The sequence below is a fragment of the Pyrgilauda ruficollis genome, unplaced genomic scaffold, assembly GCF_017590135.1.
Source record: "Pyrgilauda ruficollis isolate IOZ18807 unplaced genomic scaffold, ASM1759013v1 scaffold40, whole genome shotgun sequence".
NCBI classification, from domain to species: Eukaryota; Metazoa; Chordata; class Aves; order Passeriformes; family Passeridae; genus Pyrgilauda; species Pyrgilauda ruficollis.
In genome coordinates, this window is record NW_024525490.1 from 12,282,640 (window position 1) to 12,304,236 (window position 21,597).

The 21,597-nt window shown below is 36.8% G+C and overlaps 1 long non-coding RNA gene across 1 annotated transcript; it reads left to right on the plus strand.

Annotated features, from left to right (window-relative positions):
* The first annotated feature begins 2,404 nt into the window (after positions 1-2,404).
* On the plus strand, positions 2,405-13,354 carry LOC121358935. The gene is made up of 5 exons (XR_005955974.1): positions 2,405-2,540; positions 5,542-5,640; positions 10,950-11,052; positions 12,570-12,619; positions 13,235-13,354. It is a non-coding gene; the product is annotated as an uncharacterized LOC121358935 (long non-coding RNA).
* The last annotated feature ends 8,243 nt before the right edge of the window (positions 13,355-21,597 follow it).

Genomic DNA, 21,597 nt, shown 5'->3' on the forward strand with positions numbered 1-21,597 from the left:
CACTAGATTTTGCAAATAATTTTGGTGACTGTACAAATATGTTCCCAGTTTGGGACTCTATTTTCGACTCAGATATTTAAATTTATTTATGTGAATAATGTCAAAGCAACTGTATTTTTTTTTTAATTTAAACATACTGCATGTAGAATGCTTCACTAAGGATGTCTATACACAGTAATACTGGCTCTAGTCTGTGCTCTGAGTAAGAGTTACAAATAATTGCTCAGTTAATCTACAATAGAAAGAAAATATTTTTAACATATGTAACCACTTTCTTCAGAAAAAAATTCAGCTTTTATTGCAATTGACTATTTGTAGTTAAATAGCCTGAACTGAACCTAGATGTTATTAATCCAAGATATCTTCCTGGATGTTGCAAGTCTTTACTGCAGGGAGACCTCTCTGTCTCTGAGTCTTTGTTTGAGTGCCTCCTTCCATGAACAGAATATTGCCACTCATCAATGCTCTCATCACCTTCAAGCTGCCAGTATGAACATCAGCTACATCTACATTATTTTTCTTGGTTCACGCAATTTTCTTTGTGCTGTTTTGGATAAAATTGAAACTGCTTCCCCTTTGGAGTGGAAAGCTCTTAAACCTTTCCCTTAATTTTTTGCTGTAGAAGTAGTACCCACCAAAAAGTCAAAATGCATTGCACTCATGTAAAAGCTGTTAAATATTAAACACAGCTTAAATAAAGTCTTCAGATTTCTAAAAGACTTTATCTGAAGAGCTTCTTAGAGGAAAAAACACTTGTATGCACCAAAAGCTAATTAATATTGGCAATGGAGTCACAAAGAGGAAACAAAATTTCTCTCTAATAGTAAAAAAAATGGTACTTTTCTACTCATTAAATCAGAAAGCTGTCATCTTGCCATGCAGTATAGTACTGTGGTCCAAATACCAGATTCTAAAGCTAAATACAAACAGACTGTGGGACATGTTCTGGACAGCTTGTTCTCAGATAGCCTGTAATGTGATGTGCCTTTCAGCTGAGTGCTGGACTCAGGTTGTCCCTCCAGAGGCTTGGGAGATGGTCACCAACCTCAGGGCAAGAAAAAAAGTGTCTCTGGGTGACAGAGACATGGCAGAAAGGGAGGAACTGTAGCCCACAGAGGTAGTACTGGGATGAGTAGAGAGACCTGGGTCACCCATAGCCCAAGCCCTGCTGTGGCAGACAGAAACACTTTAGGGATGGGAATGGGTTGGCTGTAACTCAAACCACACTGGGATCACAGCAGCCAAGCAGAGAAGCAAGAATTTGCCTGTGAGTATATGATAGATGGAACAGATTTGCTTATACACAATTTTATTTCTGTTCTGTCTGATTTAGTTATTCTTAGTATTCTCTCTTTTAAGCCTTTTAAGGCTGCTTATTTTAGTTTATATTTTAATAAATTCTGGCTTTGAGTTGAAAGAGTTTTTTGGTTTTCTGGTCTCCACCATAAGGCAAGGATCTCCGAGAAATGCATCTCACTCCACTGCACACACATCCTTTGCTTAACAGTGTGCAGCCTTTGAATTTATCATAAGTGACTGCAAATTAGTACTTACATCCTATGAAAATGCCAGTGTTTCAAAATTTGTGCTGTTAGGCAGAAGAAACATTGACACTTTTTTTTACACAGCTTCCCATTCTTTTTGTATTGTCATTCTAAGCTAAACAACATCTTGACATTTATGTACTGGGTTCACTGTGAGTTTAAGTGAAGCCTTTAGTTTCATCTTCCTCTAATTTACTCTTGATTTTGAGCTGCTGCACTGACTCCTGAAGAGCTGGTCTTTGTGCCTCCACTCCACTTTAACTCAACTGTAATAGTAAGTTTTTAAAGTGAAACGTAACTGTCTTGGTGTTGTGTAATGCAACCCCATAGTAATTATTTAATCACCCAGTAGTAAGCTGAAATATTTCAACATCTGCTTTTGGGTTTGAGTTTGTAATTTCATTGGGGTTTAGTTTTGAAAAATTCCCAATAATGTATATATGTCATTATTGAATTTGTAAAGTATTTTGTTGCAAACATGGGAATGTTATTAGGTAACTTACGAAGTCCATGCATTTCAAAATCTACACTATTAGTTTCAGTAGCCTTCTCAAACCAGAGATCTACTTGAATTTCTGGAAAAACTGTGCTGGTTTTGGACTCTGACCCCCTGCTTCTCTGTTGGAGTTTCCTACCTTATCTCCTCCTTCACAGCATTTCCTCTCTTCCGCACTAGGTTTGTGTGGCTGTTTCCACTTACTCCACAAGTACCACAAATATGAATTCTTGGGAACTGGGCAGGGTCATCCAGAAAGGCTCCTTGGTACTGTGGGAAAGGCACAGATAATTGTGGGTCATCACATTTTGTTACTTGTTTATTTATTTGTAGGTTGAGATCCTGATTATGTAGTCTGAATTGATTCAAAGTGAGCTAAAGGCCAAACTTATTTTGGCCAGGCAGTTGAGATGATTTGTAATTCATGTTTCTCCAGTTTTAGGCAGGGTCAAATACTTAAGGGAGAGATGGCTGGGATGTTAACAAGTTCCTAACCTAAGGTACATGGGAATATTTTTACTATCCCTTCCCTTCCCTTCCCTTCCCTTCCCTTCCCTTCCCTTCCCTTCCCTTCCCTTCCCTTCCCTTTTTTCCCTTTTATTTTTTAAAATGAAGAACATACAGGAAAGGTAAATGAGAACATCCTATTTCCTCATGCACACACAGAGAATCATAACTGTGTTATAACTTTGTGTGTGTACACAGGCAGATATATATATATCCATCCTAAACCTATTATGAATTATTAGCAGAGGATTTAATAACTGTTCCATGAGTACCATTCTGAATATTCTGAAAACAATTAAATAATGCATTTTTACACTGATATTATGTCAAGTAGTGATAGTATTTTTAGCATTTTCTGTTCTAAGTGTCTATAACCTATAATCACTATATAATGAAATTATCATTAGTGTATGAAATTTTGTGCATACTATGTTGCCTGCAATAACTGTGCTTAAATCTGAGGAAAGGCAAACAAATAATTTTTTAAAATTAGTTTATAATACTTTGTTTCAATGCATTGACAATTTGACTTTAGATTTTTGATGTTATCTTTTGCTTTCACAACACCAAGTCATGATAGACCCCAATTTATTGAATATAAAACTATCTTCTTGGAACCTCTGTTACCAAGGTCTCAGACTGAAAAATTTTCAATATTTTTATATTGAAGTATTTTTCAGAATGTTCATGTGGAAACCATTCTAATGCATAAAGTGCCTTTAAGTGGACAGGCATTTCAATTTAAATAATATCTATCTGCAATGTGACAGGCTTGAAGTAACTGGATTACTTGTCTGGTAGTCTAATTTGAAACCCCAGAGGTAACCACTGAAATCCACATGAAACAAAGCTTAATTTGACTATGTGTGACCTTGCGCATTGATCTAGATTAGTTGTTTGATTGTTTCCAAAACCCTTATCAGTTTAACAGCCACCCTGTAATAAGCTCCCAGTAAACAATTCTTCCTCCTCCATCTACCTATTTTTTATTTTGAAGAAGGCAAAAATTGGTGACATACAGAATGAAAACTAAAAAAGAGTGAAGCAAATATATAACTAGATAGAAAATAGCAAACTGTCACACTACACAAATCCCTTATTCTGTTTTGATTGCAACCCCTAACTGCTGGATACATCTAATTTAAATGCAGAATAAAATTGCAGAGCCTAGTATTTCTAGTTTAGAACTGTTTTCAGTTTTACATGAAAATTTTCTTCATGTTTCTTATTTTAGAATAAGAATATAGAAGAATATTCTAATATAAGAATAATAGAAATCTATTATAATAATTATTAATATATAATTATATATAATTATAATTATATTATTATATTATTATAATAATATATAATTATATTATTATTAATATATAATAGAATATAAGAATAATTCTAATATAGAAGAATATAAGAATATAATAGAAAGATCTATTAAAGAAATAGATCTTTCCTCTTGCAAACAAGTTTGGTTTGGTTGTTTTTATGTTCTTTGCCTGATCTAATGGTAAGAATTTTAAAGTACTTAATCTCCACTTGATTTATTCATCTGCTTGATTGGTTAAACAGTGATCACACATGCAGATCTTCCTAGGATGTGCTTTCTCTTCTTTTTTTTATGGACCTGGAGTCCTGTGTGCTGAATACTTATCAGTAGTCATCTTGGTTAGGTCTGTATTCAATTACAGGACTTTGTGCTTCACTTCCCTGTTTGAGTTAGGCGATTACATCCAGAAAGTTATTTAACTTGTCCATTATCATGAAAATAGTGTTTCCAAATAACTTTTTTCATTTCTTATCTATAATTTGCTTTCTCATGGCCCTTTCTGACTGCTTCAAAATTTTCTTATTCAAATTCCCATAGTCTGACTCTTCTTTCAGCATAAGAACAAGACAACCTGGACAATATAACTAAGTATTTTGAAGTTCCTGAAATTGTAGATCCTGGTTTTCTTTCCCCCAAGCTTGACTTTCCTATACCTCCTCCTGTGTCATTAATTCAGCAAACTTTTCTTTGGACATTTTTCAGAGCCAGCATCCTGTGGGTAATATGGGGTTTTGTGGTTCTTTAATGCCATTTCTCTTATCCTTTTCTTATCCTATTTCTCCACGCTGGAAGACTTCCAGTACAGCTCTGCCTCTAGCAATGCAGTTGTCAAGATGTTTAAAGAGTAGGGAAGTTACTTTTTTAGCTCTTTACACTTTTAAATGAGGTTATCTTTCTTGTACTTTTTTGTAGAATTTTTGAAATACAAGGAAACTTTTTCAGCATCTGGAAATCATTACAAAAGGAGTAAATGCTACAGAAGCCTCTGCACCATGAGTAGGTTGTCTGTATGCCAGTGAAAGGTCTGGGGACACAAAAATGCTAACTGCTGGACAGAAATCTCTGTGCTTCAGGAGCTATAATATTAGTTCTTGAACTCCCAGACCTTCTGATAGCAGCAAATAAAGATTTTGGCACTACTTCTAATATCCAGCTGTGAGAAGGGGCAATTCTCAGGAGTCCAAAGGAAAATATATATATATGGGTGGGACTGGTATGTTTCACGGTATAGAACCATCTTGTCTACTGAGCACCTGGGTATGCCTTACAGAACTGCAAAAAAAATTTTGTCCCCTCCCTGGGACAAAATCCCCAGGGAGGACAGGGCAGTGGGGTCTGACCATCTCATCTGACAACCTCAGCAACTGCAACTTAACCCCTTCACAGCAGAAGTTACCCTGAAATGGGCATGAGAAGGGAGAGCCTGAAATGCAGCCTTTTTTGCAATATGCAGGGAGCAACTAGGATTTGCATGGAAGGGCAAGGAGGAGACTTTATAGAGAGATGTATCTGGGAACTGAGCTTTAGGAACCTCTGGCACAAACCACCACAGATGGTCCAGAGAACATCTGCTGTTCTACCCAGAGAGGGAGCTCTTGGGGTTACTGCTGGCTGGTAATAGGCCTGGCACTGTAAAATTTCTGCTCCATAACATTTTTTCATTCTTTCAGAGGAAAAAGGCATCTTTATGGACCGCTGTAAACATACATCTGATTTAACTAGATTTACCTGTGAACAGAGAAGAGGAGACAGCAGAGACAGCTAATAAGGTATGTCATATTGACTAACTATACAAACCAAAAGGGAAAGCAGTATTTTTTAGATGTTAGACCTTCTACATAGTTATTTCACATCTGCAACCCTTGGGACCTGTGCAGAACAGGATTCACTTTCAGACCTCATGGTCATGGTTGCTCACTGTCTTTCATTTCTTGTATCCTCCTGCATTCTTGGAAACATGCCTAAAATACTGCTGGTCAGCCTGGATCTTTTTAAATGAACTGATTCCTTCCTGTACAACAATCAGAAGTATAATGAAAATGCAGTCATTAATGGGTAATAGGTTTGTACTCTCCAGGAAAGACAAGATTAAAGCATGGGACTGAGAATCACTGTGGTGTTAACCAACAGTGAAATAAAGATTATATGGATGAAAACAGAAAGGATTTTGGTCAGTTGTATTGCATTGCAAAAGAGATTTCACTGAGGCAATCTCTGAAATACTGCACAGGCAGGTGAATAGACATCTCTATATTTCCAGTAAATTCTTATCACTGTGATTACAATTTTTTTCTTATTACTGTGATTACATATGCTGGAGAATATGTGTAAATAATAATGATAAATAATAATGATAAATCTCATTTATTACAACATAGCCTTATGTAGAGGAACAAAAGACGATGGAATGCCAACCATAGATGGGATAGAGGTTTTTGCACTCTGATGAGCTGAGTTGATGATTTGAATTAACAGAAATGGGACAACATTCTGGCTTAAAACACAGGGCCAAGAATTAAGGAGTAGTATCTGCCATTTCTGCATCAAATCAAGTTGCCTTTTGGAACAATTAAAAAAAAGAAAAAAAAAGATATCTAGTAGAGATCCTGATGTGATGCAGCCATATGAAAATGTCTTCTCATGAATAGAAATGTAATAAACAGTATTCTAGCAAGAGTTTACCTGGAGTATAGTGTACCTTTACAGCTTCTCACACAAGAGAATTAAGCATGTTGAAAAGCAGAGTAAGGCATCTAAGATGCTTAGAGGGAAGAAACTTTTCACATGATCAGAGGCTTGGAGTACCTCTCTTATGAAGATAGGCTGAAAGAGCTGGGGTTGTTCAGCCTGGAAAAAAGAAAGCTCTAGGAAAAGCTTATTCCAGCCTTTCAGTATACAGATGGGTGGGTTATAAGAAAGGAGATACTTTTTATCAGAGTCAGTAGCAATAGGACAAGAGGGAATGGGATTAAACTAGAAGAGGAGAGATTTAGGTTAGATGTTAGGGAAGGTGTTCTTTACTGTGAGGGTCGGGAGGCACTGGCACAAGTTGCCCAGAAAAATTGTGAATGTGCCATCCATGGAAGTGTTCAAGGCCAAGTTGGATGTGGTTTAAATCAACCTGATGTTGTGAAAGACGTCTCTGCCCATGGCAAGGGGGGTTGGACTAGATGACCTTTAAAGCTCCTTTCCAACACAAAGCATTCCATCAAGCACAAATGTGATTCCATCTTCCAAAAGGAGCTTGGCTTTCACAGCCTAACAAAATGTTGCATGCCCATAATATTGCATGTTAATACACCAGAGATAAGCCATTTGAACTAACAGCCACTGCTGGCACAAGAACAAATGGATATAAACTGGCTATTTATAAATTTACCCTGAAAAGAAGGTTTCTAAGCATCAGAGGAACAACATTTTGGAACAGCTTTTCTAGTTGCAGCACAAAATTTATTGTGGTTAAACAGCATAATCACAACCTGGATTAAATTATATGATTGACCAACTAAGCAGAACTCCTCTGCTTTCCTATGGCCTTTATTCTTAGAAGGAAACATAATACAAGGTTTTGGGCAATAGAGGTATAGCTCCTATGTCCTAGATAAGGTTCTGAGTTCAGTATGCAGGAAAAATGCATTTGCTGCTGCTGATTTGTTGTGCTTCACCTAATGCTTAGTTTCTGTGTCTGTTGTTCATTAACACTTGTGAACTGGATTATGCTTTGGTTTTACTACTGTTTAGGTACTTAATTATATTTCCGTCATCAAATATGCACTAATTCTTTTAGTTGAATTTTTTTAAAATATTTTTTCAGTAGATTATATCTTTCCAATATATTGTGAATCTTGTCGTTGTAGTATTACATTTCAGCTTGTCATGCTGATGTGTAATATCCATTCCCCTCTCCTGTTAGGGTTTTATTGGTTGCTATAGTTACCGACCATTGCTCCGTTCATGTCATTTATGTAGGCTAAATTCTTAGTGACCCTAAATCTGTTATCATACACACCTTGTTGTTGCTATATTGTGAGATGTCAAGGCACCCAACATGTTATGAGGAGGACTTCCAAAGAAATTAGTAGAGTTTGTCTGCATGACAGTCTGGATTTGCAGGGCTGAATCCCTCCATAAATTGCCATACTTTTACATTCACCTTAAGAGTAAATCAGCCAGGTCTTGTACATGCTATAACACAGTCTATCTTGATATTTATTATTTAATCTATTAAAACATTTGGCTGTCTCCACACACAGTTGGGAGACCAATTAAAAGTCCAGAAAATCTATACAAAGTTTCTCATGTAATTAGACGTTTCAGGGCATGCTATTAAGGGCCATCTGTTCTCCTGGATGACTGAGTATGACTGAGAAATGAGATGTTTCCTTCTGCGCTTGAGGTTCCGTCTGTCTTGATTCTATATTTGATTAACTCTGTATGGGGGTGGGGACTGAATTTATTTATAATGGTCTTAATCTGTATAGCAGGTTAAGTATGATTAGGGTAGGATATTGAACTGTTTAGCATTTGAGATACTCTTTATTGTTTCAGGGCAAGTAACAGTCTTGAACATTTTTCTAGGAGAATTCCTACTGCTTTTCTTTTGCTTACTTTTCCCCACCGCCTGTTTTTTTCCTTTGTTATCAGTGATCCAATTTTGCCATAGAATAAATGGTTACAACTAGAGAAAAATCACTGCCATTTTATGCATTTTGAATTTGGCTAGTAAAACCAAGCAGATCTGAGCAGTGCAGCAAAACATATGCTGTAAACTTATGAGAACTGGCTTGCTTTCCCCTTGGTAACATCTGTGCAAGCTCACCAAAGGTAACGTAGAACATGCCAGACTGCCGCAAAACGTGGAGATACCCAAATTAACTTTTAATTTAGGTATTTCTGATGTTCTACCAGCTGTGATGTGCCAATACCCTTAAGAGCAGATTTCAGTTGCAGCTGGCTGCCTACACTTTTCTCTCTAAGTGACTCTAAATCCTAACAGAGCAATGACATGCAGCAATACTTTTGTTTAACATTTCTAACAACAACTGATGGCTTTAGCTAGAGTTTTGCATTATCACACACACATTTAAAACTTCAATCTGGCTCTAAATAATACTTCAGCTTCTTTGTATAAATTTTTGCAAATAAGATCAAAGATCTCTTATGTTCTGCATATAGCAAAGTGTTTACAAATCTGTGCCAAGCCAAGACATCTGGTTATTGTGTTTTAGCAACGTGGGTTTTTCTATCTACTGTGCTTTTGTTGACATTTCACCCACTTTATGTACAGCAGCAAGTACATTTATATTGATATTAAAACAACATGTTCACTTATTCACTTAAATGAAATATTGTTTGGAAAATTAAACAAGAAATAAGAGTTTATGACACCCTGTTGCATGCTTAGCACTGCTAATGTCACTGCCCTAGCATCACCCTTAGGCATGTAAACCCTGGCTTCTGGTTGATTTTAGGAATGGTTATCATAAATAGTTTAAATCTAGTATTTGATGATAATTGTAGGCACTTAGAATAGAAACATATCACCAAAATTTAGATACAGTTAGCTATCAAGGAGTGAGTTAGTTATCTTTCACTCTCTTTAGTGTCAGCAAATAATACCAAGGAATTTCCAATTTGAAGTAATTTTTCCTGACTTATAGAAGATGTGTAATTGGGTGCCTCCCTTGGAGTGAGGTATATCACCTAGGAGCCCACATTCCTCATCCCTATGAAGAGTTCAATCTTAATTTCTCTTTTAATTCCTTGAAGTTAACTTCACCACTCCCATATGTTTCCTTGGCCTGCGATGTGGTGTACTCAGTATTTTTCAGCAATTAGTATCTGACTCTAGAGACGACTTTTTCTCTCTTGAGGAGAAAGTGCATGGATCATTCTACAAACAAAATAAAAGTGCAGCTATCATGACCATGTAGCTACAGCTGCTAATGATGCACACCACAGTGAATGTGATTCATACAGTCATCTGGAATTTATTATCTACTGTGAAGGAGATGTGGACTTTTTTGTGTAATCAGAAAGAGAATATAAATTCCGTTTTAAAGAATTTTCCTGAAATGAAAAGCCTAATTTCTCTTATTATTCAAAGTGAGTAAAGTTGTTTAAAGAACACCACAAAAGCTATTAAAACTTTGACAGATGTTCTGGTGAAATGTGAAACTGTATTTTTTTACCTTCAAGAATAGCATTATTTCATTATTGTGATAATTCTACAATCAGAAAACTGGAAAAATTAACTTTGATGAATTTTCTTTTTTCCTGAAATGTTTCTTTCATAAGAAAACTGCACAAGAGATCTGGAAGCATCAAGATTTTGCAAGTAATTAAATAATTCAGAAAGTGGAATTAAAATCCTTATATGAGCTCTACTTAAAGTGTCATCTCACAAATGTGTTTTCATCTTGGGAATGGTCATGTTGGCTGTCTGCTCCCTTGACAATAATAATGTACATCTGTTCTCACAGTTTTCATAAAATGGAGGATAGTATAAATCACTGCAGATTATATAATTACTGCATAGTAAAAATATTTGGTTTATAGATGTTTTACATAATTCTCTATGTATTTTAATATGTGTATTGCTCATGTGCTACAGTAGTGGCTTTGCTGTCTCAAAATTCAATAATAATCAGAAATCCTTAACACATTCCTTATTGTTTTTCTCCATTTTCATCATAAGAATACACATTATGTTACAGAGAACTAAAAAAAAAAGATATGCACATGAAAGTCAAGGTATGAAATATATATATATATGTAATTTTCCTGCTACACTATGAAAAGGATGGAGAAAGGTGAGTTTTCTGGCCCTTTTGGCTTTTCTGGGCCCTGGTAAATGTATAGGTTTTTTAGGCTCCTCCCCTGTCTCAGCAAGAAACATGGGACATGTTTGCTTATAATTGAGACAGTAAAGTCTCTGCTATTCAGTGGTGTAATTTTCCTTTACAACACTTCACCTATAGACAGAGCAGATCCTTTTTCTCTCAGGATCTAAATTAATTACAGGTTTTTATACTGTGTAAAAAATTCCTTTGTGATAATCTGTTGTTTTGCATGCTAGAGAAGAGGTCACAGGAGATCACTACAGCCCGATCTGGCTGCAAGAACCTGTGAAAAGTTCAGAGCTGTTACCAGTGACAATCCTGTTCATGGGGGAATTGCAGGTGAAGTAATTTGTCCCCCAATGACCCTTGAAGCTTGTCTCCCATCTGCCTCAGCCTGTGGAGCCCCAAAGAGCCTGGGTGACTTGTGCCTGGTGCATTTCTCCATGAGGATGAAGCCCCAGTGGCACAAAAAGGTGTGCTCCAGCTTTGAGGAGCAGTTGTCTGAAAGATACTTGGGGAGCTTTTGGAGGGTTTAAAGCTTGTTTTTGTTGAGGCACAAATGAGAATGGATGTGTGAAAGCTCTCTGTTAGGCAGAATAATATAGACTCAGTGTTCAAGCTGTATTTTAATTAAGGGTATCAAAAATAGAGTGTCATACAGACTGAATGCTAGGGATGAGTTAACAGGCAGAAAGAATGACGAGTGAGAGCTTAGCAAACTAATATAGCCTTGGAAAACAAGATTTGATGACCTTTTAATCACTGACTATCTCAGTATGTAGAGGAAGATCATTTATTTTCCCAATGCTTCGGTTTTTTTCTGTACTGTGGGGATAATAAAACTGCTTGAAATAAGCCTTTTAGAGAGAAATGTTAAATATTGGCAATTGCTTACAGCTTTGATCGAAGAATCACACTGGCTATTTACTTTGGGCAAGTAAATGCTATGTGTAGATACAAAATTTCAAAGTATAATAGGTCATGAAATAATGATATGATAAAGCATTCCTCTCAGAGTTGTGAACTAAAAAAGCCAACTGGACATGAAAGGGCCTTTGACAATCTTCAGAGGAAAAACAAGTTAGCACCTTTAAATCTGAAATTACAGATAAATGCATTTTCCTTCCTTAAGCCCCCTGTAGTTCCAATTAGGGATTCTACTTCTCACTTCCCTCCCAAAGTGTGGCACAATGCTGCTATGCATTATTGAACATGCTGCTGTGCCTTACTTGACCCCAGAGGTGAGTGCCTCTTAGCACTGGATGAAATGAGTCAGATTCCTTGAGTACTTCACTGAGAGATTGTGACTAGTTTAATTAAAGAATGCTCAAGAATGTATTGTGAGATACTTGGATTACATGCATTATGTAAGGCCAAATTAGTTATGAGCATTAATACAATCTTGATCTAAAGAGTAATTTGATAAGGGATGAAATAATAACAACATCCCTTTGAATCCCATACAGCACACTGTTTTTCCATATAAAATATCTCCCACATAATTTAAAATGTTTTTGTGGAACAGAGCAAGGCAGTGCCACTCAGAAGGGCCAGGAAAATGCACTGCCAGATGTGAGTCATTGCTGAACTCCAGCACTCATTTCTTTATTCACCTTTCAAGCACAAGACAACCTGCTCCCTACTGCAGAGTTGCCTGCAGGTGCCCTGATAGAACATGCAGTGAGGAGCTTGCCAGACAAGGGGGGGTTGTTTGATTTTCTTCTGAAGTTTGAGGATTTATCTTCATTTCCTGTGAACACCTGGGGTGATGTGGCACAACCATCCTTGTCCTTGGGTGAAATCTTGGCATTTCTGAAGTCAAAGAAATCAAAGAAATCTTCCCTTTTATCTTTCAGTGGAACCAGGATTTCCACCGCATACATGTTTCAGTGCCATGTTCTTTCAGGTAAGGAAACAGTGAAGTGCTGGAAATGACATGAATTTCTGTAGCCATGTGGTCAATTTCCCTACAAAAGTAGAAGAATCAGACTGAATGTAACCGATCAATCACCAAATCAGTCTTGGAAGTTCGATGGCCAGAATGGGCTTCCACTGTAGTTTTTGCATGGTAAGCTTCATACATTTTGTGGATACCTAGGAAGTTTGGTAGCAGGTTTAAGTTAATGAAATCTGAACACAAGGAAATAAGATTTCTAAAGTCTAAACTTTGTATATTTCTAGGCTAGATTATTTTGATTAAATACACATATCCACAGTATATTTAAGACATCTATTCTAGGATGAATTGAGTTACTCCCTAGATAGGCATTGACTCTTAGGAGTAACTGAGTACAATCAGTCACATGAATTTCATACTTTTATACTTATTCTTTGTAAGTACTCTAGGGTTTTAATGAAACGGGGCTGGAATACTAAATTATTTAGTGTTACCGAGCTAGTTACCACAGAAACGTGAGCAGAGAATTGTATTTTAACTTTACAAGCAGGGTATCGCTGCAAAATTTTCCCTTTGATTACTACCAAATAAAATATTTCAGTTGAATAACCATTTTACTTTCAGGTATTGAACAAATATCTCTAACAAATACTCTTCACACAAGCTCCACTCACAAGACCAGAATTCTACATGCAAATTTCCTACATGCATGAAGGTAAAACCTGGGGTGACTGTCTAAAGCCAAGCCTATAAATGGCATTCTGAACATTTAGTTCTAGTCCATTTATTTTTGTTTACTTCTGTGCTTCATTATAATGAGAGACACGTTTTTGTGTATCGAGGACTATAATTACTTGTGTCCATAGAGCAGCTCAGCAGAGAGTATAATTATTGCTCACATGTCAGCTCAAGGCAAGAATTAGACTCAAAAGTCTGACACGGTCATTACTCCTACATTTTAATTTGTTCATCTCCTGGTAGCACCTAACAGATCACCTATGCCTGTCCTAATTTTTCAGTACAAAGAGATCAAACTCCTGCCTCTGTATCCTTTTTTGTGAGGGAGATGGTCATACCTGAGAATGAAGCTGGTTCTTCATTCATGTCAGAAAGACACAGAGCTGCGTCTGGGACAGGACCACAGGGCAGCACAGGGACAGCTGGCCACGTGTGCAGCATTGCCAACATCACAGACACGTCTGAGGCTGCAGAGATGTGACAGATGGTCCTGGGTGCACAGAGGTGGAGGGTATTATCTTTCTTTGGAAAAATCAAGAAAGGTCTTGGGGCAAGCTAGGCATTTGCCACAGCTGGAGAGATTTTTTTCAGTCTGCAAGTGACATAGTTATTGCTCATGAGCTACATGTAGATCAAAAACCGGTTTGATGTGGCTGCCAAAGGCCCCTTCAAGATAGGGGCAACAGCAGGGATGACCAGAGAGCCTGCACTGTATGCTCTCTGTAGATGCCCCTCATGCCCATCTACCTCCAAGTGCAACTTGCTCCAGAATCCAAAAGCATTTTTAGCACAGGAAGACACTGTACTGTTTTTTACTCAGCAAAGGAATGGGACTAGAGAAAGGCTGCTGCCCAGCACAGGTACCCATCCACTGCTGTTATACTGGCCTGTGCACTGCTGACACTTCTGGTTTCTTCTGTTTTCTGTCTGGGGTACCATTAAATTTCCTAGAACTCTCACAGTTCAGTACAACAAAAACCTTCAGGCTTTAACACAGTGTATTGGATTTGTGGTTTTTGCTATTATGTTGGGCAAAACCAAACAAGTTATAAAGCCACAAAGAACTTCAAACATCCCTCCTTCGCCTATTACCAGTGAATCCTGGGTCTCTAAATAATTTAAAAATATCTTAGACTTTTTTGGCTGGCTTTCTCTGAGTTTGTGTGAAGGCTTTCCTCCACAGCAGGAAGCCCTAATCATCTCAGTGCTATACTGCAGGCCATGTCTGCATACTTCCCATTATTTTGGGAACTACAGACATACCTACAATGCTACAGTTGGCCAAGATTTCTCTATAAGGCCCTGGTAAGGTACAGGAACCTACATAGAGATGACTACCCTGCTCTCCACCCTATGACTGAGTGCATAAAGGAACCACTTTTTCCCCTATATTCATACAACTAATTGCAAAACAATAACATTTTTTCAGAAAATTGTCTCCATTGCAGCAACGTTGGAAGTGGTAGGGTGTGAGTGAGTCAGTTGCAAAAATGAAAAATTCTGTTTTAATATCATTTAGTAATAAATGTTCACAAACAAGAACAAATTAAGTTTGTTCTCTATATTTTAAATTAATTTTTACTCTTCAGTTTATAAGACTCATGTCTCACTATATGATTTTAAGTGGTTTCACAAAATTGCTTCAAAAGAAATTATTCTGTAGAGTTTGCATATATTTGATATATATCTTTGAAATTATTTGTTCTTGTGCATGTTTTTAGTTACAGAATAAAGACTGCTTAAAGTTTTATTGAGAAAATTCAATTCCCTTATAACTAAATGAAAAGCACATAATTAAAACAAGATTTGAAGGCAAGAAAAAAAATCCTTTTATGAGAGCACAACTCTTGAATAATTACTTCAGCTCTGGCAGTGAATACTTCGTTATTTAATGAAATCTTAGTATGCAGTACTTTATCCCAAATGTGTCACGAATTTTCAGTGAGAGAAAATGAACTTTGGTCCTAATGTGTACTCTGGGAGTGAGAGGCATACGGCAAATATTATAGCAGTTCACTTTGAATGTTATTTGCTCAGGGATCTTTGCTCAGGTAGTATCTGGGGTGTCAATAAACAGCAATTTCAGGTTCTCTGTCAGACCGTGCAGGAAAAAGTGCATCACTGTCCTTTGCTTCCTCACCCACCAGCTGTGGATCTCTCATGCCGGCACACAATCCGTGCCCCCAGCACCCCTCACTGTGACTCAGCTGCAGCTCTTCACCCACCTGCAGTGTTCACCCGAGCCCTCCTGTGCCCGTTCCGTGCGATGCTCGGAGGCACCCCCACACTGCTGGCCGTGCCTGAGCCCAGAGAGCAGCACAGTGTCTGCACTGGGGCTGCAATTCCTCTCACCCAACTTCTGCTTTCCAAAGGTTAGAAATACAGATATTACTCTCGTCCCTTTCCAGCTAATGGAAGGAGACAGGAACAGCTGGCCAAGACTTCTCTGGGTGGACCTCACCGCTCTCCAAAGGTGTCTGTCCTGCACCTACAGGGACATCAGCTGGCTAACGCTAACTGCATGTGGCATTGCCAGGTCTCAAGAGTTTGCAGAGACAGAGCTTGACCTTAATGTGCACCAAAATGATTTTAACATTAACAGAACCATTTTTGGCAAGCATGTTGCTCTACCTAAGGAAAGGTCTGCACATGGTCCTCCCAGTGCTTGGGTCTGATATTTCAAATGCTGCGGATTATAAGATGCAAGAGCAATACAAACAAACAGTTTTCTCAGTGATGAAGAAACATCACTAGTGAAATACTTTTCTAAACCATTTAAAACTATTTTGCCAATAGGTCAGGTGCAAGCTAAGTTAACTCAAAAGGACTACAAATACAGATTTTTGAAAATTAATAAACTAAATAAAACAATACTAATATTACCTGAGCCAAATTCAAGTTGGAACCCAGAAAAGTACAAGCAAATTATGTATATTTCTCAAAGATAATTGCTGGAAGTATATTTATGTCTCTAAATACAAAGGGGAAATTGAAAATCACATTATTTATATCTCAGCACTTTTAATGTAATATTACATATATAATTCCAATGAGTATAAGTTCAATTAAAAGCCATATAGCATAGAACTGCTCTCATTATGTGAAGTGATTCCTAATAAGCAAGAGAACCACTGAGCAAATTCTTCTTATTCATAACCTGCACAGAGGAAGACAGGGGTAATCAGTGGGACAAAAAAATCTATCAGTGTCCAATATGAAGTTCTTGTTTAGTGCCAAATTAAACTTTTTCAGCTTTTGTCTGTCACTATTCTTTGATTTTTTATTGTTAAAGATATATTTGAATAGAAAGCCGTTTGTAAATACGAAAAAATCTAAAATTTGATTAAATCAGGATGTGATTTTAAAGACCTTGCAGTTTATTGAATAGATGTTAAGTTCTTTCTGGAGGAAAAAAAAAGTTACTTGCTTTCTTTCTAGCACTACCAGTTACTTTTTTACAAATACACTTTCTGTACTTTATTTTTTCATGATGGAGTTGTTTTGACTGATGTCACAGTTTTAAAAGTCAATGAAAAATATGTTTCACTGAAGTGGAAGCCCTGATCAGGCATTGCTTTTTCTTCTTAAACCTGAAACAAGTATAAAAGCATGTCTCTTAGAACATTTAAATCAACCTTTTTTTCCTGTTCATAAGCAAAGAACTCAGGAGTGAAGGAAAAAGACAAAGGCTTTCTCTGTGACAGAAGGCAAAGCAGGAAAAAAACCCCAAAAAACAAGACAAAACAATAAAAAAAAAGCCCCATCATTTCTCCTCAAAATCCTTAGGAGATCAACTCTCCCTCTCACTTTGTGCTTTGTGGATGGAGAGGTTTGAGCTGATTGATGACAGAGTTGGGTTAGCATAGGGACCATTTACTGAAGTGAGGAAAAGTAGCTCTTCAGTCAAATACTTCCATACCTTTTGCTTTTTCCAGTGGCTCCTTTGTACTCTTTTCTGAAACAACATGACGATGTTGATTACCACTGCAAGAAGATTATTACTGTAAAAATGTTCAACTGACAAAGATTTCAGAGTGTGTATTATCAATTTGTATGAGTCAGACCTTTGTTGGCAAAATCTCAATGGCATTGCAAAATACAGTTTTCCATCTCGGCAGACTTGTACCAGACATGTACAACTCTATGCAGAATGCCAGCTCCGTGCATCAGAGTAAAGGTTTTCAAATGTTGTAAAACAAACAAACAAACAAACACAAAAACACAAACATAAATTGTGTTAATCTCAGAAGATGCAAAACAACTGTCTGAATGTGAATAAACACACACACACACACACGTGCTCTAACTCATACATGCAATGTCAGTCAGGCTTCTAACATCTACACCCAAAATTGCAAAGAGGAACTGTTCTACACAAGATCATACAAATGCCCATACTGAACTGAAAAGCTGGAGATATATTTTTGAAACTGTTCCTCTTACACTCACCACCAATATAACTGACAGAGCTATCCTATCTCTCATCAATTAATTTTTTAATTGCTGTGGGTGAAAGCTAGATTTCAACAAAAGCCTTGGAGGCATGAAGTTTCATATAATACTTCAGTAAACAGCCAGTTTTATCAGTTTAGATTTCATTCATTTGTGAGGAAACTGTAAAAGAATCTGGACATTTTATTTGAGCTGTTTACAAGAATTTATAGATCAATGGTAAAAATCAAGTTACAATCAGATATTGCTGATTGATACAAAAAAATTAGAATTAGTGAAGAAATTTAAATTAAAATGTCCAAAACTTCAAAATTTTTAGAAGACTGGATTTCTTCTAAAAGCCTTTTTTTTTCTCAATTTAGCAGTGCTCAATAAAACTGAAAATCTATTAAGCTAAGTGAATAAACTATCAGAAGCTATTCACTTTTTGATGAATCAGCATATCCAGTTGTACCAACAGCCCTGGTGTCAGATTAGGAAAACTTGTTGATCTAGATAGGATCTTAGAGGAGAAATTTCAATGTCAAAATAACAAATGGTTTCCATGTAGCTTTAAATTTTTATTTTGCTTCTTTAAACTACATAAGGAAATGAAATTTTATTCTCTCATTTACCAAGAAGGAGTTAGGCAAGTTTAGCAAAAATATTCTGGATAGATGGTCACACATAATATACTGAGTATTGCAACAGTATGTGACATGCTGCACATTGCAAATGACATAAATCATTAAATGTTTTAATGTTGAAGGCCTTAAAGTAATTTATGCAATTTACTGGTTGGTCCACAAGTCAGTGTTTCAAGATCAATTCTATACTGCTATGGATTGTTGAACAATGTCAGTGGTCAGTTACCTTCTTCTCCCTCTGCCTTATTTTGTGGTTGTCATTAGCAATATTGCTTAATGCTTTATTGAACATCCATTTGCCTGTTTTCTCACTATGTAGATATATTTCTGTTCCCTGTAGCCAAGTACCCACAGAATAATATGAATACTGTTATCTTTAAAATGTAGAGTCATTACGAATACTTGCTTAAGCGCACAAAAATTATTTGGGTTCAGAGGCCAGTAAATAAGGAGTCAAGCCAATCTCTGGTGCTATTGTCAAAGTCTTCTTATTTTTCTACTTAGGTTTGTACATATACAGAATCATGCGATTGCATTGTTCAAAAGAATACTGGAATCACATTCACAATTTCTGTTGGTTTTGTAATAGTATACAATCCAATTTATCATATTAGAAAATTAAGAAAAGAGATTTGTGGGTTTTGTTAATCACTGTTCAGCATACAAAATGTTACTCCAATATATTTGAAATCCTATCTGAAAATTTTAGCAGTGAGTGATTATTGAAATACACACAGAACAGAAAGGAGAATCCTGTAAACTCAATTAAAATGAAAATACAAATGTCAAGCACAAAAAAATCCCACGAATTGTCAATTATTCCTTTAACATAATCCTGTTCTATAAGGGAGCTGTGAAAGTAAATTACCTCCTTGCTGGAGGAAATACCAAGCCAAATGCTATTACTCTACCCTCTGATTTTAAAAGAAGATGCACAAAGTCAAAATGTTTTATTCCCAAAATGTACCTGGCATTTTATTTTTCATCATGCCTGTTTGTATGTGTTACAAGATTTACTTTCATGAAATGAATGGAAAAAAGGACAGTAGAAATAAAAATTTAAATCAAGACAATAATAAACTATTCATATTTTATTAGTTATTATAGTATATGAGCATCTCTCTGTAAAAACATCAAATATCCCTGGCGCTGCGATAATTAGCTGCTTTTTGTGATAAAGGATATCTAGGAGGCACTACTTCACCACAAACTGTCTCATGAGGGTCCATGCAGTCTTCTCAATGTCCACCTGGAGAGAAGCTCCAGTCCCAGCTGCAGATCCACATCTCTGTGTCCCCTGACCTGGTCACTCTTGTCACATGAAATCTTCAAGGTCAGCATGAAGTAACTTGTGCTTTTCTAGAGAGGTAGGACAGGAACAGTAAGTTCTGCCTGGGGCTGGTGCAAGCAGTGTTTGTCTCATTTTTATATCATTATTTCCTTTCGTCACCCATTGATGCAAAGAATGTAATTAGACTAATACTAAATACAAAACCACTTCATATTACATCCATGAGCAGTGTTATTGTAGTGTAAATTCCTGCCAGTGAATGGAAGATGGATAAACAGAGATATTTTTCTCCTGTGCCTTTGTCTTATTAATATCAATGAGCAACATCAGTTGTCTTCTTAGGCAGGTTGAGGAACACAAGCAACTGTGGCTGTTCATTATCTCATTTATCCAAGTACATATTCTTGTATCCTCACTGCACAGAAAAGGCAAGACTGATGGAGATGAAAAAAAAAAAAAAAAGATAAACCCAGAGGGACCGCAGGTATTTATTTAATGACAGGACCATTTACCTGATTTTCATAAGGTATTTGCTCACTTGAATTGAAACCATTCATAATAAGGAATAAGCAATTCACTGAAATTTGAGAATTAGACATCAAAACAAATCTGTTTTATCTGCTGAAGTAAACTGAAAAGAAAATTTCATAGGGTCTGGCACAGTCAAAGGTAGAAATCCTTCCTCTTCATTACCCTCCCCCAGATGCTCACACCTTGTCTCCAGGAATACATCACGTGAGAAATTTGTCAACTATCAAAACTTTTAACTCTAAAACTGTGATTAGACAGAAAATATAAATATTTCAAAATTAATGCAGTAAAGAACTATAGCAGTAATAAAAGAAGCCTTATGCTTCATTTCAGTATTTCCTCATTTTAGTTATTGGTTTGCAATATCAGCATCCCATTAGAGTCTAAGCTACAAAGACTTCAGGATAATAGATCTTCCTTTAGGCACCAGCGTTTGAAGGGAAAAGGACAATTTAATATTCTGAAATCAGTGGAACTGTGTGGGCAGTAAGGAAGAGGGGCTTATCTGTAGATTTACTGTGAAACAATTACGCTCCTGCAAGCTTTAAATCCCTCTCCTACTCACAATTAAAGGCATAGATAACTTCCTAATGTACAGCAGCTGACAGATCAGATGATGGAAAGCCAATATCTATCACTCTCTGTTTACTTCTTACTTTGTATGGGGAAAATCAGCCATATGCAGAATTCATTTGGGATAAAAAGAGCTTGGGCAGCAGTGCATAGTAGGAAACGATTTCATCCATCAACTCTCCCCAGAAAGTCAGGACTGGATGTTTCATTTGCAGGGCAGAGGAGGAGATACCAAAGGAGGAAGCAATCAGTTCAATAACAAAGGGAAAACTCTCAAGCAGAATTTCAAGCTCCTAAATGACTTCCCTTGCACAGCTCCTTATTGGTTCTTTTGTTTGTCCTCAGAAAGGCAATTGCCAGAAACTTGATTTCAATTTGAAAGCTTTCACTTATAAAGAATGCAGTACCAAAGGAACCGGTGTGGCATATTTACTGGTACAGTGATTCAAATCTTGAAGACTTTTTTCAGAGTTTGTGTTTTACAGCCTATAAAAACCTCTAAACCAGACCTGGTAGAATCTTCAGCACTTCAGGAACCCCAAAATTTGGCCTGCTGGGTTTACCTGTGAAGCTCTTACCTCCAACTTTTAAACAGTTTGTATATCTAAATTCAGTTTACATCACTAGTAAAATTAATCCAATCCACCAACAAAGCTTACATTCAATGTACACTACTGTTCTCTTATGTCAGAGAAAGCTGTGAAAGTGATCCTGCTGAATCCAAAACATCCTATGACTCTTCTAAAGCTCTTTGGAGGCAGAGAGACTTGCCCACT